Raw genomic sequence first — 23,193 nt, forward strand, 5'->3', positions numbered from 1 at the left:
ATCCTTGGGTACATGGAGAAAAGAGGGGATGTCCAGATGCAAATCCACATAAAAGACAACAGGAAACAAAAAGGGAAAAAGAGGAAAGATGAGTTTAGTTCTAAGAAACTAGAATGGCCTGGAGCTGAAGAACTAGGCAGTGATTTTCTCCTGTTTCTTTAGCTCCACGGGGGCCTGCTGGAAACATTTAAAGGGAAATCCTTGGAACAGACACCTACCACCTGTGGCTATTGAAAAGATATATATATCATTTAGATACCACTGACTGAAAAAAAATGCCTTAGAAGGAAACATCTTGACTAACAGCAAGGTGCAAAGTTATTTCATTTTGCTCTGCATTTTTGGAAACAATTGACTTCAAACCTCCATAACTTTGTGCCTTAAAGTATTCATCACAGCTGTAGAGAAATTCTTCATGTTCTCTGCTATGACACTGGGATTTTTGCAGCCATGAATGGACACAAAAAGATGTCAATCATATCCAGTAATGAAAAGTTCATTTCTCACTCCCTATTGTGAAGGCAGTGCCTTTGTGATAGCCATTGTATGAGTCTGTGTTCAAGCTCATTTACCTTCACATACAGAATATCTATTTTATATTAAAAGTTTAGACTATAGTCACCCCAGATCACACCTAATGCATTAGAATTGTATTACCATTATCCTCTATTAAATCTGTGACGACATTATAATATCTATGTCAGAAATAATGAAGAGATTAATGTGGAGAAAGAGATCCTGGTGTCACCTCCATCTGCATTTTGACATCAAATATTATTGGCACTAAAAACCAGTCTCTGTCAGCCAGTGAGAATGGGGACTTTGACAATGGAGAATCCATTGAGAGATGTGAGAGGACTTTTCCAAATCATGTAGACAGCTTCTGAAGTGATAATTTTGAATAAAACTGAAAGTCTTTCCTTTTTCTCCTCTTCTAGAAAAATCTGTATTTATTCCCTTAACTTCACAGAACATAGCCTCCTCAGAGGGCTGTGGTATATGCTGAGGAGAGCTTATTTGAAGTGGTTCCTCCACAGCTGGATTTATGAATGGATACAATAAAGACTTGAGGGGAAGGAAAGTCAGCACTAAACATGCTGGTCCCAGATTGTGAGGCAGCATCCCCTAAAATTTAAGGGGCTAGAAATTGTCTCCCCTACTGCTTTGCTTCCCCTCCCCATCCAGTGGGCCTGAATGGAGATACAGAGTGACAGAGGCAATTCATTCATCCACAAAACAGATACGTATCGAGCAGTGGATATTCCTTACTTCATAAAGCACTTTATATTGTATATATCTGATGACACCTCACCCCATCACAAAATGGGAAGAGCACACATTATCATTGCCACTTAATAGATGAAGAAACTAAGTCTCAGAATGACTTGTGTATATTTATGTAGTTATTAAAGAGAAGACCGGAGGTATGAACCCATGCTTCAGAGTTTGAGCTTCATTCTATGGTCAGTTGGGACCAGTCATGGACGTAAGTGAGAGTATGGGAGTGGACTTTCATCTCAAAAGCTCACTCTGGCTGTAGAATGGAGACTGAGTCTTGGGGAGAGAAGACGAGAGACATGAAGGCTGGAAGCTGCTGTGGTAATCCAGGCAGTGATGGTGACCTGAACTAGCAAAAGAGAATCAACTGCAGATGTGTTTAGGGAGTGCTTAGTGACTAGTTGGATGTTGGAAATTGGAGGGTGATGAAGCATAAGCTACTGAGGATGTCTTGGGTCTGTCATCTGAACAACTCAATCCATGGCAATGTCATTATCTGAGATGAGGAACATGGGAGGAAGAGCAGGTTAGGAAGGAAAGGGAGGATTGTAAGCTCCATTGTGCATCATTTGAGGAAGCAGGTGGAAATAGTTTGTCAGAGGTGGGTACATGGTTTTGAAGGTCAGAGGAGGCATCTCGCTTAGATTGAGATTTGCGGGCATGGGATATTCTAGGAACAGAGATCTAGGTACCTATAGCAGGAGAATTTCCAGGGAGTGATAGAGGTGGAAGTCAGACTGCAGGAAGAGGAAAGTGAAGGGGCTGAGGACACAGGGTAGACAATATTCTGAAAAAAAGTATGACTGAAGAGAAATAAAGAAAGAGAAGTAGGTGGAAGGAGCATGGGGTACAGGGAGAGCTGTTTTATTTTCTTAATGAAAGAATTTGCTTAGATATTGATAAGAAGGAAGCAACTGAGAAAGAGAGATTAAAAGCACAGGAAATTCACTCTGTGAACAAAGAGCTATTGAATCCCCACCATGTGCTGGCAACCCAACAGCAAGCGAAAATGACAACATCCCCACATGGTGGAAATTACATTCTGGTAAGGAGACTAGAAATAAATAAACACATAATAATAGCCTCTATTAAGTATAAACTGCAATATAAAACTATAATGCTTGAAACCCTATGGCACTGACACAAGAACAGACAAGGAATTCACAGAGAGAAAGACTCCTCTTGACCCAACTCTAGCCAGGCTCCTCTGAGCCTTCTTCTTGACTAGACCTCAACCTTGGCCTATAATGACTTGAACAAAATATAACATACTTTCTAACTGCTCAAGATCATATCCCCAGGATGACCTTAGCCCTCCTTAATGTACCTGCCTGGGAAAACTCAAGGCTTCAAAGGAATCTACTGTTTGTTCCAACTAACACCTGAAGAGAGAGTCCCAGTGTCCCAAACTCCATGGGAGGGTAAGGGCCAAACTTCAATAAGTGCCAGGTAGCAAACCCAGAGGGTTTCATGAGGGCAAATCCCTCTTCCTGCATTTGTAACTGTTCACTTCCCTAACTCTACTGAGTCCCAACTTATCTGGATCCCTATTATATCATTGTCCCTTAAAAACACCCAGTCACCTCTGTACAAATCAAAATTTGTACAGAGGTCTGTTCACACTAGATTGTTTTCTCTATTGCAATAGTATATTACTGATTAAAATTTGTCCTTACCACTCTAACTAGTCTCCAGCTTTTTTTTTAATCTCTGATAATCAAGCAAAATAGAGTTTAAACTCTAACTATATGGAGTTTAGTATATGAGAAAGTTGACGTTTTAAGTCAGTAGGGAAAGAATGGACAAGTTTAATAAATGGTGTTGAGAAAATTGGATAATTTGGGGGGAATAAAATGAAAAATGGTCAATTATGAGGCAGAGGAAAAGTAGCCTTGAACAGAAAGAGGGTCACCTCTTATGTTTTCACTGGAGAAGAATAGAAGGGTGAGTATGATGCAAGAATGCTTGTGTGGTGGGGGAGTGTGTCCCACCCATGGGCTCCTCTATTTTCCTTGTGAAATACAATCCAATATCTTATGCTGAGAGTAAAGGGGCAATCGTAAAATTAGGGACCTGGAGGAGATGGGGGAAAAGTGAAAAGAGAATATAATGAATGAAGTTCAAGTCACAGCTGGGGTAATTGAAAGAAAATGTAGAATTGAGACCAAGCTGAAAAGTTTGCAGGGTAGGTGATGGGTAGAGTCAGAGAGATGAAAATGACTCCACAGCTCTGCAGACCATGGGGCAAACAGAGCCATGTGCCACACGTTCAGAGACCAAGCAGGAAATATACTCCCTGGAGCCCTGGGGCAGCAATGCAGACCCACTACAGCAGCCCAACATCAATACAACCTATCAATACGCTATCATTACTACATATAAATACAATATCAATACAACATATCAATACAATACCAATACTACATATCAATACAATATCAATATAACATATCAATACAATATCAATACAATACAATCTATCAATACAACCAGGACAGGTTTCTTTAAAAAACCAGACAAACATCCAAACGGGCTGAGCTCTCCATCAATTATATCCCTTTAATATTTATTAGGCCACTTCTATAGTCCAAATTATTCTTTACTGAATATATTATCTTCACTTCCCTCATTTTGAAAGGCAGGCCTCATAGATAATAAGCAGGTATTGATGGGCGTTAGGAATCAAGGAAGGGAACTAGGGCCTGAACTAGAGAAGGCATGGAACTGAGCAGGGCCGAGGTTGGACCTGGAAGCTGGTGGTCACCGCAACCCAAGGATTTGGGGCCAAACACCAATTTCCTCATGGTAAGTAAATAAATCTAATAGGGAAAAAACGAAACAGAATAAAAACTTAAAGAATCAAACACATAGAATTTCAGGTTGTCTAGTAGTAAGAAATCAGAAAATCAAAGAGGCTTATTTATCTGAAACAGGACAAAGAATCTAGGAAAGAGTCTAGAAAACTGGTAGATGAATAAGAGGGACTCTAGACTGGATCACAGGCTGTAAGAGCTGGAGGTGTCAACTTATTGTCCTCTCTGCCAGAGCACTGGCTAGAGGTGGGCCAAGGACAGGGCAGTTTCTGGCATTGACTTTGCTGAGGAAAGTATCCCAATTGCAGACATACCAGGCAGGCAGTCAATTATGAGGCATGTGGAGAAGAAAGAGCTGCATCTTTGTAAACATGATAGAGTTGTTTCTGAGTCTGTTCAGGCTGCTATAACAAAATATGTTAGACTGGGTGGCTTATAAACAACAGATAATTTATTTCTCACAGTTCTGGAGGCTGGGAAGTCTAAGGTCAAGTTGCTGGCAGATTCAGTGCCTGGTGAGAGCCCACTTCCTGGTTCATACATGGCCATCTTCTCCATATGTCCTCACATGACAGAAGGGACAAGGGATTGCTCTGGGGTCTCTTCTATAAGGGCACTAATCCTATTCAAGAGAGCCCCACCCTCATGACCTAATCACCTTGCAAAGGCCCCACCTCCAAATACCATCACACATCAGGGATTGCCCCCAGCCACCTTATTACTCTGTGTTCTGCAGCCTCTGGGGCTGTCCTGCTTCTCCATGTGTCTAGCCCCAGCTCCTGGAACCCCCAGTCTCCCACTTCATACAGAACAAGAATTCAAGTAATATTCAGTCTCCTTGCCAGTGCCTTTACTTTCTCTCCCCCTGAGCTGCTGCCTGAACTGCTCACCAATCAGAGTCACTTTCTCACTGACTTGGGTTCCATGAAGGCCATTTGATGTTATAGCAGGACATGTGGACTACTCATCCCTAATTCAACTTTCTTACAGAAACACTGGCCAGCCTGCTGTTCCTCTAAGAGAAAGAGAAGGAGAAAGCTAGCAAACAAGAAAGAAAGCAGCCCCTCACATTGAGAAGTTGACCTGGCACTCACAGCTAAGCATTGTTATTCTCCCATCAGATGTAAACAACTCACAGAACACCAGCCTCAGACAAGGCAACTCAGAGGTCATGATAAAATGAGACCAAGCAAGGCCACATCATAACTGCATCTAAGAAAAGGAAAAGGATCACCGTGCCACACACACCACACCCAGCACCCTCATCTCTGGGCAGAATGAGTGATTGCTACTTCTTTACCAGTTACAACTTTATAGTTATTTCTGTCTCCACTCCTTAGATATCAGATTTATTGAGATACCTAGTTATAGAATAACCCCCATTTTCTGACCACATCAAACCTCTGCTTCCTTAGACTCTCCTCCACACCACTCAACTGAAGCTCAAATCCCATCATAGTTTCTTTCAAATACCCCCTTAGTGAGACATTCTACAGTTCCCAGAATCTATGCTATCCTTTGCTGCAATGAGTAATAAACCCAACTTTCTCAACTACAAGCTTGTCCCTGGTGGCCTTCAGCTGAAGGACATTGACTCTACCCAACATGAAATGGCCCCTCCTGTGTGTGAAGCCCCTACTGGGCCATGTGGCTACAGGGACAAACATGACATGGCCTTATTAAATCCTTACTGTTGCTCTGTGAGATGGATTTTATCATCTTCACTACACAGAGGAGGAAACTGAGACCCAAGGATAGACAACTAAGAACTGGTAGGGTCAGGACTAATTTACCAATCTGTGGGTTTCCAAAACCCCTGTCCTTCCCTTAATTGGGAGCAGCAGCATTTAGCTGTTCTGCACCACTTGGAACAGAAGCAGGCTTCACCCAACATCTCCATGAGCAACAAAGAGGAATACCAGACAGGGCTGGCCAGTAAAACAAAAAGACAAGAATAGACTAGGTATGGTATGATGGCAAAACTAGGTAAACTCATTAGAGGCCAAGAGACACAGTTCTTGAGTCAAATGGCCTAAAAGTCAGTATGGATTTGAGAAAGAAAGAGTGTTCCACTATTTTCAGGCAATTTACAATATATCAGTTAACAAGGACAAGGACCAAAGAGAGGAAGTAGATTGGCTCATGATGAGCTCATCTAAAGGAACAGAGGTACACAGGAGCTGCAAATATTTTGCAAGCAGTAAGCAGAGCAAGGGGATCAATGCTTCTCGGATAGCGAGAGCAAATGAAAGGATAAGAAATAGAGAAAATAAAAATAGCCATCTATTTCTCAAGGCATGGAAAAAAGCCATCATTATCAAGGGGTTATTGAACCAGTGCTCCCTGGGGAAAGGGATAAGCCAGATCTCAGGCACAATTTTAGCCTGATCATGTACATTGCCAGGAGTCGCCTTACCCTGGCAGAGGACCATCTGTGTGAACCTTGCTGGTGTTCCTGCCTCTGGGCTCGAGGATCCTGTAGTCTGAATTCATTTTCTCTTGGCAAAATGGACCTGTCTGTTCCTCTGAGCAGGAGAGAGGGCCTAGAAAGCTTATTGCATGTCACGTTGCTCTTAAAAATCACATTTTTATGGGTGTAAATGAATCAGAAACATATGGATGAAATTTCCTGGCTTGACGTGAGCAGCCGCATACCCCAGGCAGTGCCCTCAGAGAGGATGCTTGGAATGTCAGTGTTGGTGCCAGAATCCCGGGTGGAAAAGTCAGGGGAGGACTCCTCGCCCTTGTACCCCACCCCCGTAGCACAGACCCTGCAGCTGGACCTCGCCAGACCCATGAGAAAAGTTCCTGCACGAGATCACTGCTCATTCCCTAAAGTGTTATTTCATCCAATAACAAAGGCTGAGGGTATGTGTGTACACACACTCACACACACACACACACACACACATTACACTCACCCATTTTCACTCCCCCAACAAATATCATGAACTAAGAGGCCAGGATGCACACAAAGCTATGAAATAACAATGTCTATTTTTTGTTTCAATGATGACATCTTCCTACAGAAAAAGTAACTTCTTAAATACAGAGACAAATACTAGCACTAGATAGCTGAGCAATTGTAGGAAAACTCAGCCATGTGATTGTGGCATAAAAATCCATGAATATGACCAGAGAACACATTGAACTTCCATTTAAAACCTTGAGAAGAGACACCAGTCTCCCAAGGTTTTAAATATGGCTTTGTGTTCAAGCATCTATTTTTTAGGCCACAGCAAAGAAATATAACTAGGCTATGTCATACTCCTCATTTGCAGATTAAGTCAATAGTCAGGATGATTGGAATGAAAATACACACAGATGCCTCGCCATCAACACCACAACTGAAAACCTATATGGATATAACCTGAGTAAGTGAACAAATGTGGGCTTTGGTGCCATTGCACAAGATCTGAACCTTAACATTGCTATTTGCTAGCTGTTTGACCTTGGGCAAGTCACTCAACCTCTCTGAACCATTTCCTTCTATAACATAGCCCAAGCTTTAGAAACCAATAAATGATAACTCTCATCAGAATGAAAAGTTTCTCACTAACACTTTAAAAATGGACCTTCAGAATCATTCAGATTTTGAGCTGAATTATTGACGTATTTCTCAAGTTCAGAGGTGAGCACAATCCACCCAGATGCCAGCTCAATTTTCCTTTTCTGCCCCTGAGCCCACCTCCTTGACTTGGCTACCAAATTGGGCAATTTGAAGAAGGGCTGTCTGACTGCCCGGACACATTCGGAGCACTCGCTCTGGTTTCCCTCATTGCACCAGCCCACGTTGCTTGTTATCTGCATTGCGCTCTCACCAGCCTCCAGGGGCCTGAGGACACACCCCTTTAAGCACACCCTCCCCACTGGGTCCAAGCCCCAGATGGCCACCATTTTTTCTCCAGCAACAATAAAATTGGGAAACCTTTCCCCAGCTACTTGGGACTTCCTGTCTTGCCAGCAGACTGCACCATACTCAGGTTGACTCTGCCTCTGTTCCTCCCTGCTGATTTTTGTTTGTTTACCAAATAAAGCCCAAATTCTTTGTCTTACCACAGTCTCATGCCCACCTCCCTCATCAGCTTCATCCCAGCATCCTTTCAACTCCAGCCAGACAGGTTTACTCACCATTGTCCAACCATACCCAGCTCATACCTAGCTCCATATCTTTCCTTGGGAAGTTTTCTCTACCTCTATCCTCTTCTGGATGCTGGACTAAATTCCCGTCCTCCTTGAAGTCCTCCCATGCCCGTCCCTCTTCCTTCCCTCCAACACAGAGAGCCTTCCCTGCCTGCTCCAGACCACGTGACCCTCTCTTTCTCAGCACATCCACTTCCAATGCCAGTGTGTGGTCCAGCGTGCAGAGCCTGCTACAGCAATGACTTTTCCCATGCATGTCCTAGCTCCCTACTCTGGGTAGAAGCACCTAGAGGGCAAAAACTGTACCTCCATTGTACAGGCTCTGCAGTGGGCAATTAGTGAGTATTTTATTATCTTAAAGACAGACTGGAGCAGTTTGAAGTCGACATGAAATTGGATTTCATAATTAAAGAGCTGTTTACTTACTGCTCTAATACACAATCTGTTCTTTAGTTCTTATCATTTTATTCTCTATAAACAATGTGGTCCTTGGAATCCTTACCAGGAAAGGAAAAACTGAAATACCCTCAGCAGAGGCTGTAAAAGGACACACTGTGCCCTCTGAGAAGCAGAATCAAATGTCCTATCAGAGCAGTGCTTCTTCTCTTCATCTACCCACCCCCCCACCCCCAGACTATGGTCCTAGGTTGTGCTGCAAAACTGCAGGGCTCAGGGCATGGGGTGGGTCAGGGATGTCTCCTGAAGGACAGTATGGAGCAGAATCCTGAGATGGAGAAGAGGAAGGGCTCTGGGTGGGGACAACCTATGTGAAGTTCTTGTGTAACAGGCATTCCATCCTGATTCTGAGTTACATAGTTACAAGCCTGGTCCATCATCTGCTAGGGATGGACATAAGCAATTTAAACAGAAAGTACAGATGTGAAATAATTATATGTCCCAGAATTTCCCTAGAATATGACCTAAAGCAAATCATTGAATCTCTCTATGCCTTTGCCTATGTTTACCTATGGAGATGATAACTGTGCCTACCTTCTAGGGTAGTTGTGAAGCTCACTGTAAAAAGACAAAATGTGGCATATCTACACAATGGAATACTATTCAGCTATAAAAAGGAGTGAAGTACTAATACATGCTACAATCTGGATAAACCTTGAAAACATTATGCTAAGTGAAAGAAGCCAGATGCATAGATGCAAAAAATATGCCACGTATTGTATGATTCCATTTACATGAAATGTTCAAAATGAGCAACTCTGTAGAGACAAAAAGGAGATTAATGGTCCTCAGAGGGTAGGAGAGGGAGGAATGAAGGGTAACTGCTAAGAGGTATGGGGCTTCTTTTGGTAGAGATGAAAATATTGCAGAATTAGATAGTGGTGATGGCTGTACAACCTTGAAAATATACTAAAAAAAAAAAAAACCACTGAATTGTACACTTTAAAAGTAAAAAGCATGAATTATATGGTCTGTGAATTAGATCTCAATTTCTTAAGTATCAAAAAAGCTATATAGACAACCTGTTTGGCAGACAGCCTGGCAGATGCAAATGCTCAGCAAATACTGCCGTGACTGGGATATGGATTATTGGAAAGAGTAAGATAACAGAAAAAAAGTTAGATGTGGGATTAAATCCTGGTTCTTCCACTCACGAACTGTGCTGAGTAACCTTGGACAAGTTATTTCAACTCTCTTCAATCCAGGTTCCGCAAAGTTTAATTGGGAGCTGTAATACTACCCATCTTATATGAGTATTAGGTAACATATGTAAAGTTCCCTTGCACAGCACTTGGCATGGCAGAGATGCTCAATAAGTCATAGTCCTCTTCCTCTTTAGTTCCGATTAAATCTCATTCCTGTAATAACTCTCAGAACACAGCTGGAGCTGGCCAGGAGTTGGGGTGCTATCCCTGGAACTAATGAGACCCCAGCAGGAGTGCTAGATGGGATCACACAAAGTGCCTCCACAGAAAGCCCCAAAACAGAATAACCAGAAAGACAGGTGAGAATTGCAGTCAAAAGGGAAGCCAGAGGTCAGCGCTGGGAATGCAAGCCCGCGTCTGAGACTCTGGGTTTGGCTGCAGAGTAAGTCAAGGGGTCAGGGACCAAGCAAACAAAATCTGGGAGCTGAGATACACTCTGCAGGATAAAGGCCATGAAAAAGGAATGGTGTTAGGGCCCAAGGCAAGGCCAGACCTGTTTATTTAAAAGACATTGAACTAGATTGGACCTAAGACCTGATATCTGTTATCCTCAACTAGTCAGTAAATCATTCTCCCTGTCACAGAAGCCTATGTAGAGGGAGGGGATAGAAGGGGAGAGGGGGAAAGGGAGAGTAGGTTCTAGGGAACTGGACGTGATTAATCATCACCACCTCTCCCTGGACAATGCTATTCAGCGTGCAGCAGTTGGGGGTAGGAAATGCTTCCTTGAAAATTCTTCGTCTTCTTATCCCACAGTCTAACAATTCTGCCAAAATATTGCCACAGGATAAATTTAAGGACAAAATACAGTGATTTGTTAGATGCAAAATTTCTGAGATGGGAGAATTTTTGCTCCAGAGTTGAAATTGTTGCATTGACAAATGGTGTCTACTGCTGCCGGCTATCTCAGGGAGTGGGGAAAGGGGAGAATCGGATCCCAGGAAGAAATTCCTCCTAGCTGTCTCTTAATCTATTCCGTGATCAATACTAACACTATCATAATACTTAAACTCTTCTCCCTTGTTGTCACACGTGTACGTATGAATTCATTACCAAGGCCAGATGCAGGACAATAACGGGTCTGCAGATAAAACAAGGGCAAATTATTTAATTATAATCCATAGAGAAGGTACCTGGTCAGCATAATAAATGATCCAGGCACCTTCCCTGCAAGTGGTGGGGCCAGTGCAGTTTTTCCTTCTTCCCTCTTCCACAGAGATAGATCCATTTCCGTAAAGGCCATTGGATTCCAAGGCAGAGACATGCACATATGTTTTTGCTTAGGACCTGCATGTCCAGTGATGTCCAGGCTGTTTCTCTGGGACCTGGCCAACACAACTTAGTGAGTTTGGGCTTGCAATAGCAGACATTCTGCGTTTCAAAAATTTCTCTTTTCGGTAGAGTTTACTACACTTCAAGGCAGAAGCTGATATCTGGAGCCCACTGGGAATGCGACTACTAACAAAGAGCCCTGAAAGCCTTTGACTGCTAGAACAATGCTAGGATTCTTCCTGGATGTGTCCACATCCTGCTTTGCACATTTAAGGGCTCCCTGGCATACATACCAACTTACTTGTACAAATTTAGGTCCACACATACAAGTGCCCATCAACACGCGTGTCCCACATGCATATGCATCTCACACAATGCATATATACACAAGAACCCTTGTGCACATGGTTGAAAATAAACACATGCACACATATGCACTGCTCATACTTGTGAGCACACTCATAAAAACCCACAGCTACATGTATGCCTGCACACACGCACACACAGGCACACACACACACTCTCTCCCTTCACGCATCTGGACATGTAGGTCCTCATATCCGTGTCAGGAATTCTGTGACAATCTTGTAGTATCCAAATTACAGCCATATTTATAGCCTTCCAGACAACTGCACCCCACTACGAAAGTGACATAATGGAAACAATTACAGTATTTGCTCCACCACAAGAAGTCTATAAATCACAGTGCCTCACATTCAGCCAAAGGAAGAAGCAAAGCATTGTTCAGAACATAACCAAAATGTGACCAGGTATTAACATTGGACAGACCTTCGGAGGGGGAACATTACAGCGTCGATATTAACACAAGCCAATACATAAATAAGGGCTGATTTGGCCACCAGCAACTTCTGAACCCATTCTGATTTGAAGTGGTTGAGGACCTGAGGCTGAGGACCTTACACATCTCTGTGGCTTTCAAACAGAGTGAGGCGTCCCACGTTCCTTCCAGCTTAGGGATGTTATTTTTGCTAATGGCATTTCAAGGGTCCAAAGAGGCCGTTTGCTTACACAAGAAATGCACTGGAAAGGAGCAACGTCTTTTCTTGTTGTCATTTTTCAGCTTGGCAAAACCACACCTTGGAAGTAAAGCAGAAATTTTGGAGGCAGTTTGCCTAAGACCCCAAACCAGATTTACAATCAGATACATTCTTTAATGGGGTTATATTTGTTCCTAAATAGTTGGCAACAGGATTTGTGATTTTCTTAGACTCAGACTTAACAAACATTGACTCTTCCCTCCCTCCCCGACTTAATGGCACCTCCCACCTCCCGCTGCCCATCTCAAACCCTAAGAAACAAATCTCTCTCTTACACCATCAGCCTCAGGGAAACATGAAGCCAGTTGTTCTGGAGTTGAGTTCACAGATGCTTTCTTGGGGCTACAGTAGTGCACTGGAAGAACTGGTAATCCGGTGGCCAGAGAAAGGAGAGAGGCAGGAGATTAGGGGGTGGGTCAGGAAGTGGGGGTGGGAGAAAGTTGGGCAAAAACTTTGAGTCTGAGAAATCAGATCCCAGGGTGCTGCCTGGAATTCCAAAATGAGGAAAGAGATCTCAGCTGCTTTCATATGGAAATTGGCCTGGAAGCAGACTTTGTCTCTGAGTGGAACTGAAGCCAAGACCAAGTTCAGTGAACCTAACACACCGTTCAATCAACCATTGAAACCCAGGAGAAGAGAAGGCAGGAAAGGGAGGGCAGAGGGTCAAAGAGGCTCCCTTTCATTTGGACTCGCTTATGGAGGTGGCAGTAGGAGGAATTAAACACTGGAAACAACTTGAAGGCAAAATCCCACCTATCCAGAGGATGCATTCAGCTGAGCTTGAAGTGAGAGAAGAGGAGAGAAGAAGGAAATAGAAGAAAGCAAACAAGCAAGGACGAGAAAGTGAGAGAAAGAAACAAAGAGAAAGGTAAACGATGATAATCACTCAAAGCAAAGATTCTGAAATTGACAAAGTAAGCACAAATATATAATATGGTGGATATGACAGAAAGAAGGAAAGAACTTGAACTTGCCTATACTCTGCCAAGATCCCACCCACCTTAGATAAAGGCTTTCAGAGATATGAAGATTCTTAAGGCAGATACAAATTGGATTTATGAAGGTTTACTTTTGGGCTTGTTTTTAGCTTGTTTTTTGTTTTGTTTTTTTTTATTACATCTTCAAAGAAAAGTTAAGAAACATCTACTCTTTGCAAAAATCAGCTAATACAGTTTATTCCTGGATACTTTTTTGGGGAATAGTTTCCTGTCTTTTGTCCTTGATTTATTATTGCCTTTATTTGTTCTCCCCCATTTGGTTCATTTTATTCTTATTTTAAAAGAACAGCTCCAAAGACCCTTCTATTTTCATGGAAATTGCTCAGTAGTAGTAATTTCAGATAGCTTCCAGAAGAATAATCATCATGCTGGCTGTTTCACCCAAGATGCTTTGCAGCATTTCACATAACAATTTACTAATTAATGACAAATTAAATGGAATTTGGTAAGAAGAATCAGAGGTTAGAGTACTGGTGTATACTGTGTGTAAAAAGGTATGCAAATATCTTCAGCCCATTTGTGGTTCATCAGTGGGAAATAATAGCTATTCTACTTGAAAATTTCAAATGGAGGAGGGCTGCTGCATAGAAGATTTTGGAAATTATTCATCATTTTAATTTTTGAACAGTTTCTTAGATTAGACACTGTTCCTTCTTTTTAGGGGCACAATGAACGTAGTCTTTTTGTTTTAATAACTTTAAAATCATAGAAATTTGGCTATACTTTGCTGCATATAGTAATTACATATTAGGAGGCAAGAAGCAGTTTTTGGAAATCAGCAACCGAAGTTTTCATCTTTCAGAGCTGATAAAAAGGGCCTGACTCCATTCTTACAAAGCAGATATTGGCAAACTACAGCCTGCAGACAAAACCCAGTTTGTCTGTTTTTGTAAATAAAGGTTCATTGGAACACAACCACACCTATTCCTCTGCATATTGTCTTTGCCTGCTCTCACACCTCTATCGCAGAGTTGCAAAAGCCATCTTGTGGCTAAAATAATTACAGAAAAATTTGCCTCTTCATGTCTTAGAGGGTAGAGCTGGAGCAAGAACACTTATCCTAAAGAGAGAATAAAGATTTTTAACTGAGAAAATACTAAAATTATTTTAATGTTTCCTACCACTGCTTAAATCCCACAAATGGTCGTTATTAATCGAGCTGTCATGAAATTTACCAAATATTCTTTCTTGCTCAATGTACATTGTGGAGGGGAGTGCTTTCTTTAGCCAGTTTTTCCGTAGCCCAATAAGCAGGTAACACCACAGTGAAACACTGGTTGTTCCTCATAAGACAAGGCTTTGCAAAGAGTGAAAAGTGTCCATTCTCCGTGGAAAATCCGGGGGAACAAAGGTTTCCTATGTCAAATAGAGTGATTGCTTTGGGCATATGTCAGCTAATTTATTTTTGTTGTTTCTAATTTTGAGAGTGAGATAGAGTATCTTTATTTTTCATTTTGAATTAACCTTCTTTTCAAAATATCAACCTGTAAAAGACTTTTGGAAAATGAACAATTTTTCCTACATTTACTACAGTCACCCCCTGGGATACAGGATGCTACAACCACACATCAGTTTAACTCGGGGACATATGGAATGTGTCATGTTGATGGGGGCAGAGACAAAGCCCAAGACAGAACAGCCCTTGTATGTCCACAACCTGGTACCACCCAATGGCTCCTATCACAGCCTGGCCAAGTGTCAGCTTAAACGGACAAATTTCAAGCTCATTATTTTTATGTAAACTGATCACTATTTTTCCCTGTTGGTAGCTTGATTATGTGTCTGAATTGGTTGGCTGCACAGTCTCTCAGCACTGTCTCAGCACCTTTCCTCCTGGAGCTTAGGATCCCTTACAGTCTCAGTGTCACACACCTGGTGGTTTGGAAGATGAGCTGGACTAGGAGTTTGCAGGTTGACAGACCGTGTGAGTAAGTAATGAGATCTAACGGCTGCATGATGGAGGAGAAATTAAATTAGTTTGGGATGTCCAAACTTGGTATCTGTATATCCTCTCAATCAACATTTCGACAAATAATACTGAGCACCTACTGTGCCCCAGCACTGTGCTAGGTCCTGGGTAATAGCTGGGAAAAAGTAGACTTGCTCTTTCCCTCCTGAGCTTGCTTTTACATGAATGTATTGTAAGAAGGGGGGTGAGGAAGGGTAATATAAATATATAATACATTAAATATATATTATATATTATATTAATATATTTACATTAAATATATGTATTTTATACTAATATATTTATATTAAATATATATTATATATTAGATGACAAATTATGACAAGAGCAATGAAGAGACATTAACATGAAGTGTTCTACTTTAGGCAGGGAAGGACTCTCTAGGGAAGGGGCATTAAAGGTGAATCTTGAAGGATGAACCAGCTAGAAAAACTATGGATGGATGAGGGAGCATTCCAGACAGATTGTGCAGCGGGGATAAACATGCTGAGACAGAAAAGAGCTTTGCACAGTAGAGTAACTGCAGTAAGAGCTGCACTCATGGCAGACATTACTAATTGATCACAGCTCTTCTTTCTGTTGAAAATAGACAATGCCTCAGAATTCTCAACACAGCATTCCAGGCAGCCACTACCAATCAATTGGAGTTGGTGAATGATGGAACACACAATGTGACTCATTTAGGTGAAAATAACTGTCCCAACCTGGCTGAGGGTCTCATCCTTAAAGTTAGCCTCTGTCCATTGGTTTAAGAAATAAACTATAGGGAAGGAGGCTGCAGCCAGATATGCAACAACTTTTGACTGTCTGAATAAGGAGCCTGGGCTTTTTCTAGCAGACAATTGAAGGCCACTGAAGGAGAGAGTGACAAAATGAAAAACAAACAATCAGAGGAAGATTTAGGCCCTGGCGGACCATGGCAGGGTGGCAAGACTAGAAAGACCAGAGGGAGGAGAACCAGTTGGTAGGGGAGATGGCGTGTGGAGGTACAGTGCACTTGGGAACATCTTCCAAATGAACACCTCCTATCTCATCAACTGAGGAGGAGGGTGATTTGGAAATATGTCCACAAATTCTTTGGCACTCCTCCTGTGGAAAGACAAGGTCTATTTCCACTCCCTTGAATGTGGGTCTACCTCAGTGAGTAACCTCTAATCGATAGAATGCAGCAAAGCGACGGTGTGGGACTTCAAAGGTTGAGTCATAAAGGACACTATAGTTTCCGCCTCGTTCTCTTTCTCTTAGGATGGAACCCAGTTCCCAGGCCATGAGGAAGCCAAGCAGCCCCATGGCAAGGCCATATGTTCCAGCAGTCCCAGCCCCAGCTGTGGTCCCAGCTGACAGTCAGAGTTAACCTCCTCACGTGCAAACAAGGGAGCCTCCAGGTGGCCCAGCCCAGACTCAGATCCCCCCAGCAATGCAGAGTAGAGCAGGGAGGGGCCATCCTCACTGAGCCCTGCCCAAAGTGCTGATCTGTGAGCAAAGTGAATGTGGTTGATATTTTAAGCCATTAAGTTTTGGGGTGTTTTGTTCCTCAGCAATGGATAACTGGAACCGGCTGTTTTAGGTGCTGGTTGGGTGTCAGACACACTCGCCTTCTCCCATTTGTTCAGAAGGTCAATTATTCAGGAATCAGAGTATTTCTTTTGTGGGACGTTCCCCATCATGTCGCCCTCTCCATTTCTTTCATAACGTTTATCACAATTTGCAATTATAGTCTTTATTTGCTCATTTGCTTATTTTCTTTGCCTCCGCCCCTAAAATAGAAGCTCCCTGGGTACCCAGGATCTTTCTCGCATTGTATCCCATTGCCTAGCTCAGTGCCTGGCACGTGGTGAGCATGTTAAAAATATCTGTAGAAAAGTAATGAGCAAATCAACACCAGGAAATCTGGATACATTCAATTCCATTACACAGGACCCACTTACAAAAGACATGTGCCAAAGTTTTAAGAAAAGAAAAAATTCTATGCAATTTAGGATTTTTAAATTAAAATGATTTGCATTAATTTCTTTCTCTTATGAATTGGTAACAGGCAGCCTGTGACCCATCGTTACCACACACACCTCACCCAGCTCACAGAAAAAGAATCATCTTAGATGCTTCTTCTGAGAACATTTAACACAGCATCTCAACAGACCCTCAACAGCTCCACATGACAGGTATTCTCAATTAAGGGATAAGGAAGCTGAGGCTTAGAACAACTCAGAAAGTCTCTCAAGATCCACAGCTATGCAGTGAAGAAACCAGGGTTCACACTCAGGTGAGACTCCATACTTGTGTCAAGCGGGGCTAGACAAGTTCAAGTTGACCAAAAAAGCCTGAGGGGATCTTTCTTTTTGTGTGAGGGCAATCCACAGATGTCCTGTATTCATCCATAGGCAATTCTTGAGTGTATGCAGAGATGAGGGTAAGAGTGTACACTGATCCTTCCTTCATTCTTTTAGTCATTCAACAAAACCTCGCTAGGCATATTTATTGCACAGGCCAGAGCCTAGTAAAACAAACAGAAGCGTCTCCAGAGAGAAGTGGATGCGAGCTTGGGGAGTTACAAGGCAACGTGTCAAATGCGTACCAGACGTGCAGAGAAGACGGATGAACGCACAGAGGATGCTCTGCGGCCCTCTCTGTGGTCTTCACGGTAAATCTCATCCTCTCCTGCACAGCCAGGCTCTCACTTCTCCCCACTTTAGCCTGCTCTCCCCTGAGATTACTTCTCATAGATAAAGAGTGAGTGGGGCTGAGAACAAGGCCCCAAATAAGGTCACTTGGGCAAGAGCCAGGGTCCACAACCCTCCCAGGGTGCCCTGCATCCCTCACATACTGCATCACCCCACTCTTCAGTCCCCAGGCCTCCTGGGCAGAACCAGCTGGCCCAGTGAGCACACTCGTGTCCTCAGATGTGGCAAACACAGAGCGGCAGGGAAACCCACCAAAGACAGGGCTGAAATCAATTTTAATTGTGTCCCATGACAGGATAAAATGTTTTTGTTGTAATATTGTCTCAATAAAAGCCATTGTAATATTTAAAATGTGGTATTGATCCTTCTTCAAGGATCATCAATCCTGGCAGATCTGAGAGCCTGACCACAGAGGATGGGCTGGCTGCTGGGAGACCGTAAGAAATGCAGTGCTCTTGGACTCCGCGGTCACCCGCAAGAGTGGAGGAGGCCAAGCCCGCCAGCCCTTGCATTCCTCCCACATCAAAGCGGAGATGCCATGATCCCTGAGCTGACACAGGAGAACTTGAGAGAAACTGTTTAAACACAGGAATCAAAATATGAAACTAAATCACCTGCTCGTGTTTTATTAGGCCTTGTACTGAATCAATACAAGACCTAGGGCCCATGATTCCTCATGCTGAAAGGGAATACTTTTTCATCCTAAAACTGAATCAGGCTGCTTAAGTAAAACAGATGTTACCGTTGAGTTCCGTGATTCCCAGCCCTCCCCCAGCCCAGCCTCTCTCCCTGCGGTGGACAGAGGGAGCACTCCTGTTGTCCCTGAAATCCAAGTCAGGGCTGGAAAGTCCAAAGCCTTGGAATTTCTCAATCCTGAGCCCACAAAAGTTTTCTCTTCTGTTTACCAGGGAGGGAGACCGAGCCGGGAAGGCAAGTCTGTTAGCAGAGGATTTGAAGATACAGTGGCAACATGAAAGGCAGAGAAGATTTTCATTTCCTGTGTTATGGGGTGAAATAATATCAGTATTAAAAACCTGGCAGTGAGATGGGAGATAGCAGTTTTTACATTGATAGTATTTGTTCATTTCCTGACAACAAAAAAATATAAATCTCTTCAGAAATTAAATGCCCCGGCTTGTTGGAGCACTTTTGTGGCGCTCCGTGCAAGGCTGGCTCCCTTTCTCCGGGCTGCTGCTGGCCGGGTAATCACAGCATCAGTCATTATCCCTGGATCACGCGGGCGGCGGCAGCCGGGCTGCGCAGGGCCCAATTCTCCCACTTTTTTGTGTCACTTATTTTCTCGGCGGGCCCGATTTGCATTTTAATGGAAGTAGTTTATAGACTTCTCGGCTGCCTTCAGAGTGCCACAAGTGGCATCATTAAGTGAGCTAAGCCGGATTAATGCTGATAGTAAAGTCAGATAATACAATAACAGAGGTCTCCTGCCATTTGCATTAGGTGAGGAGCGCGGGGCTGCCTGGTGCCTGGCGATAATTTGTAAGCGCGATATGTTGTACTTGAGAGGATAAGATTAAATTTAGTGGGTTTAACTGTCATCCCAGTAAGTCAATTACTTCATCTTTTCAGCCTTTGAATTTCTTTTATAAATAAAATAAATGGAATATTGAGCTGCTCCGCAGCCATTTCGAGCTCCCATGAAGAAGAATTACACAGGCTGGGCCAAAAAAATAAAAGGCTTCGGATCCAGCTCCATAAACAAAATATAAACTCCATTCAGGTGCCAGCATGGCAGCAGCCTCGAAATATTGTCCATCTCTCATATCACAAGCATGACAGATTCCATTGTGACTTTAGTTTCTCCATAATAGGAAATATTTATGTCGTGCCTAGGTCTTTTCTATTCCAATCCCTCCCATTGTGGGAGGCAAACCCTCCAACACAGATCCGTGGGCCTCTCTGCTCCCTCCTTCCCGGCCTCTGGTCGCCCAGCACTAAATATTTAGTGTTGGGGGCGGATATTAAGAAAAGCCTCGTGACCCAATTGAGAGAGAGGAGATGCATCCGATCTCAGGCAGGTCTCAGATAAACAGAAGGGTTCAACTTCTTTCACACTCTCTTCCTCTCCCCCACCCTGGGCTGTTGCCAGTGGAGATGACATCTGTGGGTGAAAAGTGGAGCTATCTAGCGTCAGCGAGTGAGATCTTGATAAAAGACCATCAGCATCTTCATTTATTCAAAGAGAGATGGAGTGGGGGGGAAACCAAGGAAAGAAAAGAAAATCAAGCAGTTAAACCTTTACAGGCACCCACCAGTGCAAGTTATTTCTTAGGAGACCCAACTCTACTGTCTTCTCACTGACTAATGAGCAAACTTTTTTATTTAAATGTGACTGCTGTTCTTAATCATGGATGGATGGATGGATGGATGGATGGATGGATGGATGAGTGAGAGAAAGAGACAAAAGGCATAATCTTTGTCAAGACCTTATAAAACTGGTAGCTAAAAAGCACAGTACAATATATTGATGATTCACTCCTGGGGAAAACCAGGATTCCAGCCAAATGGATTTGACTGTATATGCCCATGCCCTGACCTGTTTTGGGTGCTAAAGAAAAAAAAAAAGGAAAGGCATAAAAGACTGTCCCTGGAAAGATGCAGGAAAATGTTCAAGGAACCAGCCTTTAGTGAAGAACCCATGGTGTTGCATAGATGAGAATGAGGGCCAAGTGGCTCTCTGGTTCCTGCTCAGTCTCCCATCCTCTGCTCCCACTCCTCCTCTGCACAGATCTACTTCAACACGCCCCGCATCAGCACAGACCACACCTTCTTTTTGGCAAGCCCTCCTCTTCTTTCTTCACCTGGACCCTAGTCATGCATTTCTTCCTCCGTGAGCCTTGCCCAGCCCACGCAAACCGATGAAGACTTTCCCTGAGCAACCCCTGATAACGGCACTGCGTGAACTGCTCTGCAAACATTTATTGACATGCCGCCTCCCCTACCAAGCAACGGGTTCCTTGAGAAAATGACACTGTATCTCCCTCGTTCATTCATTTCTTCATTCCTAAACCCTACACCCATCAAGTACCATCCAGTTCTTGGTATGTTTTTCTGGTCATATACATCTGTTGTTTCTGGGTAAAATATCCTGGGTAGACCAATAGACTCCATCACTCTTAACCACAGGACGGTGTTATCTGTGCAGAGATCTGTGTGGAGGGCGGTGCTAAGTACTGTACCAAGTGCTAGGGATGCAAAGATGAAAGTGTCACAGTTCTTGCCCTGGAAGAGCTGAGCGCAGGAGGTGAAACAGATGTATAACCAATTCAAATACAATGCGTGCCTATCTGTTCTCCTGGGGTTGAGCTCAAGACTTGACCTGCAAGAGATGCTAAACAAAAGTGTGTTAAATGAAAGAAGTTTCGTTGAGAGGTGGGGACTTAGTCTGGGAGATTCTGGAAATTCTGTAACATTACAGCTGTGAAACTGCCGTCACCTCTTTCTTTGTCCCTTTCTTGGTCTCTAACCCACTCCATCTTCACTGTCACTGTCGAGTATTTCAGCAAAAGAACTAGAAGAACCTCTTGCAAAGCACCATGAGCCTTAAGAAGATAAAAGCTGAAAACCATCTCAGACGAATGGAGCTGTTCGTGCTTTCTGAGAGGTCTCCCAAGGATCCATCTCAAGTCTACAGGCCACGTCACCCCAATAAAAATCTCCCTAAAAGACACCAATTTCAACCTGAATGCTTTCTGACCTCTTAGTATGTGGCAGCACTCTGTTAGTTAAATATTTCAGAGGAATCTAAGAGTGAATTATATTGTCTTTAATCAGCTCAAAATTCTACGTCACTTGAGTGATGTGGGGCAGCTGACCATATGTGGTTTGTCACAGGGAGCTGTAAGTGAGAACCACCTGCCCCCTGGATTCTGGTTTATGCCTTTAATCAACTGTCAACAATCTGCACATCAACTATTACTAATAATAACAACTGTATTTGTATATGTTGTATATTTCAAAAATTTTAAAAGTACTTCATATATCCTTTATCTCCTTTGTTAAGTGCCAAGTGTAGCTTCCCCCACACTCTGGCCCAAGAAAGCCTCCAGGGGCTGATACAGATTCCAATTGGGAAGCCTTTGCCAGGAAAGAAAATGAGATATGTGTGTGTGTGTGTGTGTGTGTGTGTGTGTGTGTACACACGTGCACGTGCACACCATGTGTGTCTTTCTCTGACTTGGTTCCAAAGCCAAAGATATAAATGGCTTTTAGATTGCCCCTTGTTTTGTATTATCCATGCCTCTGCCCTTCACTAGTGCAGATAATCGAGAGTTCACTGTACTGTGATTAATTATATGGCAGGGCTGAGAGCCAGCAGTCACCAAAATGCTAGAAGTTTCAGGGGACAAACCCTGCTTGCCCTTTACACTTTAATAGGGAACAGGATTTCATTTGTTTACTTGTTTAATTGTTTAACTAGATCTGGTATTGACTTAGTGCCCAATCTGTGCCAGGCACTCCACTAAGCACTCTTCTATACATCGCCTTATGGTGGGTACTATTATTATTCCCATTCTGGAGCTGAAGAAATGGAGCATAAGAGAAATTAAGTGACTTTCCCAGGTCACACAGCTAGCAAGGGCTAGAGCCACGCTGTCTGCAAATATTTTATAAAATATGATTAATGACTTAATCAATGACTTTGATTTATTGACTAAGAATCACAGATATTAAACACATACTTCTGTTTTAGCCTCATTGCTCCAGTGATTTCCATCTAATATCTTCAGCATGGAATCTAAAACACTTTGAGGATTCCATGGAAAGTTTTCCTGACCCCACGGACAGTTCAAGAAAACAAGTTCTAATCTTTCAGAGCCCTGCTCAAGGCTTAAACTGTAGAGGTTACAGCTGAGGCTTGTGGCCCGGGCAGTTAAGGTGAGGGCAACACAGCACACTGGAGGTTCCCTTCTTTAAGTAGTTTACTTCTTTGAGTAAAGGGAAAGAAGAGGCACTCACAGGGGTGGAATATGTGCCAAGATGCTGTACCCACATGTTCTCATTAATCACAGCCATCCTGAAAGGTTAATACTTATTATTCCCTTTACACAGAGGAGTCAGGGATACAGGGAAACAAAGTGTGTATGGTCACACAGATCAAACCCAGCTCCATTTGGCTTCAAAGTTCATGTCTTTCTAGCCCTCTTGGAAGTTGAACTTATAAACTATAAAACTACACTATTAACAATTCAATGTCAGAGCACGTGATAAGATTTTAGCCTACATCTATGTGATATAACACATTTTTTTTGTCAAATTTGTTTCAGGCTATTATCCTTAAGAATAATGATTAATTTCAGCT

This window comes from Hippopotamus amphibius, chromosome 8 (genome assembly GCF_030028045.1).
Source record: "Hippopotamus amphibius kiboko isolate mHipAmp2 chromosome 8, mHipAmp2.hap2, whole genome shotgun sequence".
NCBI classification, from domain to species: domain Eukaryota; kingdom Metazoa; phylum Chordata; class Mammalia; order Artiodactyla; family Hippopotamidae; genus Hippopotamus; species Hippopotamus amphibius.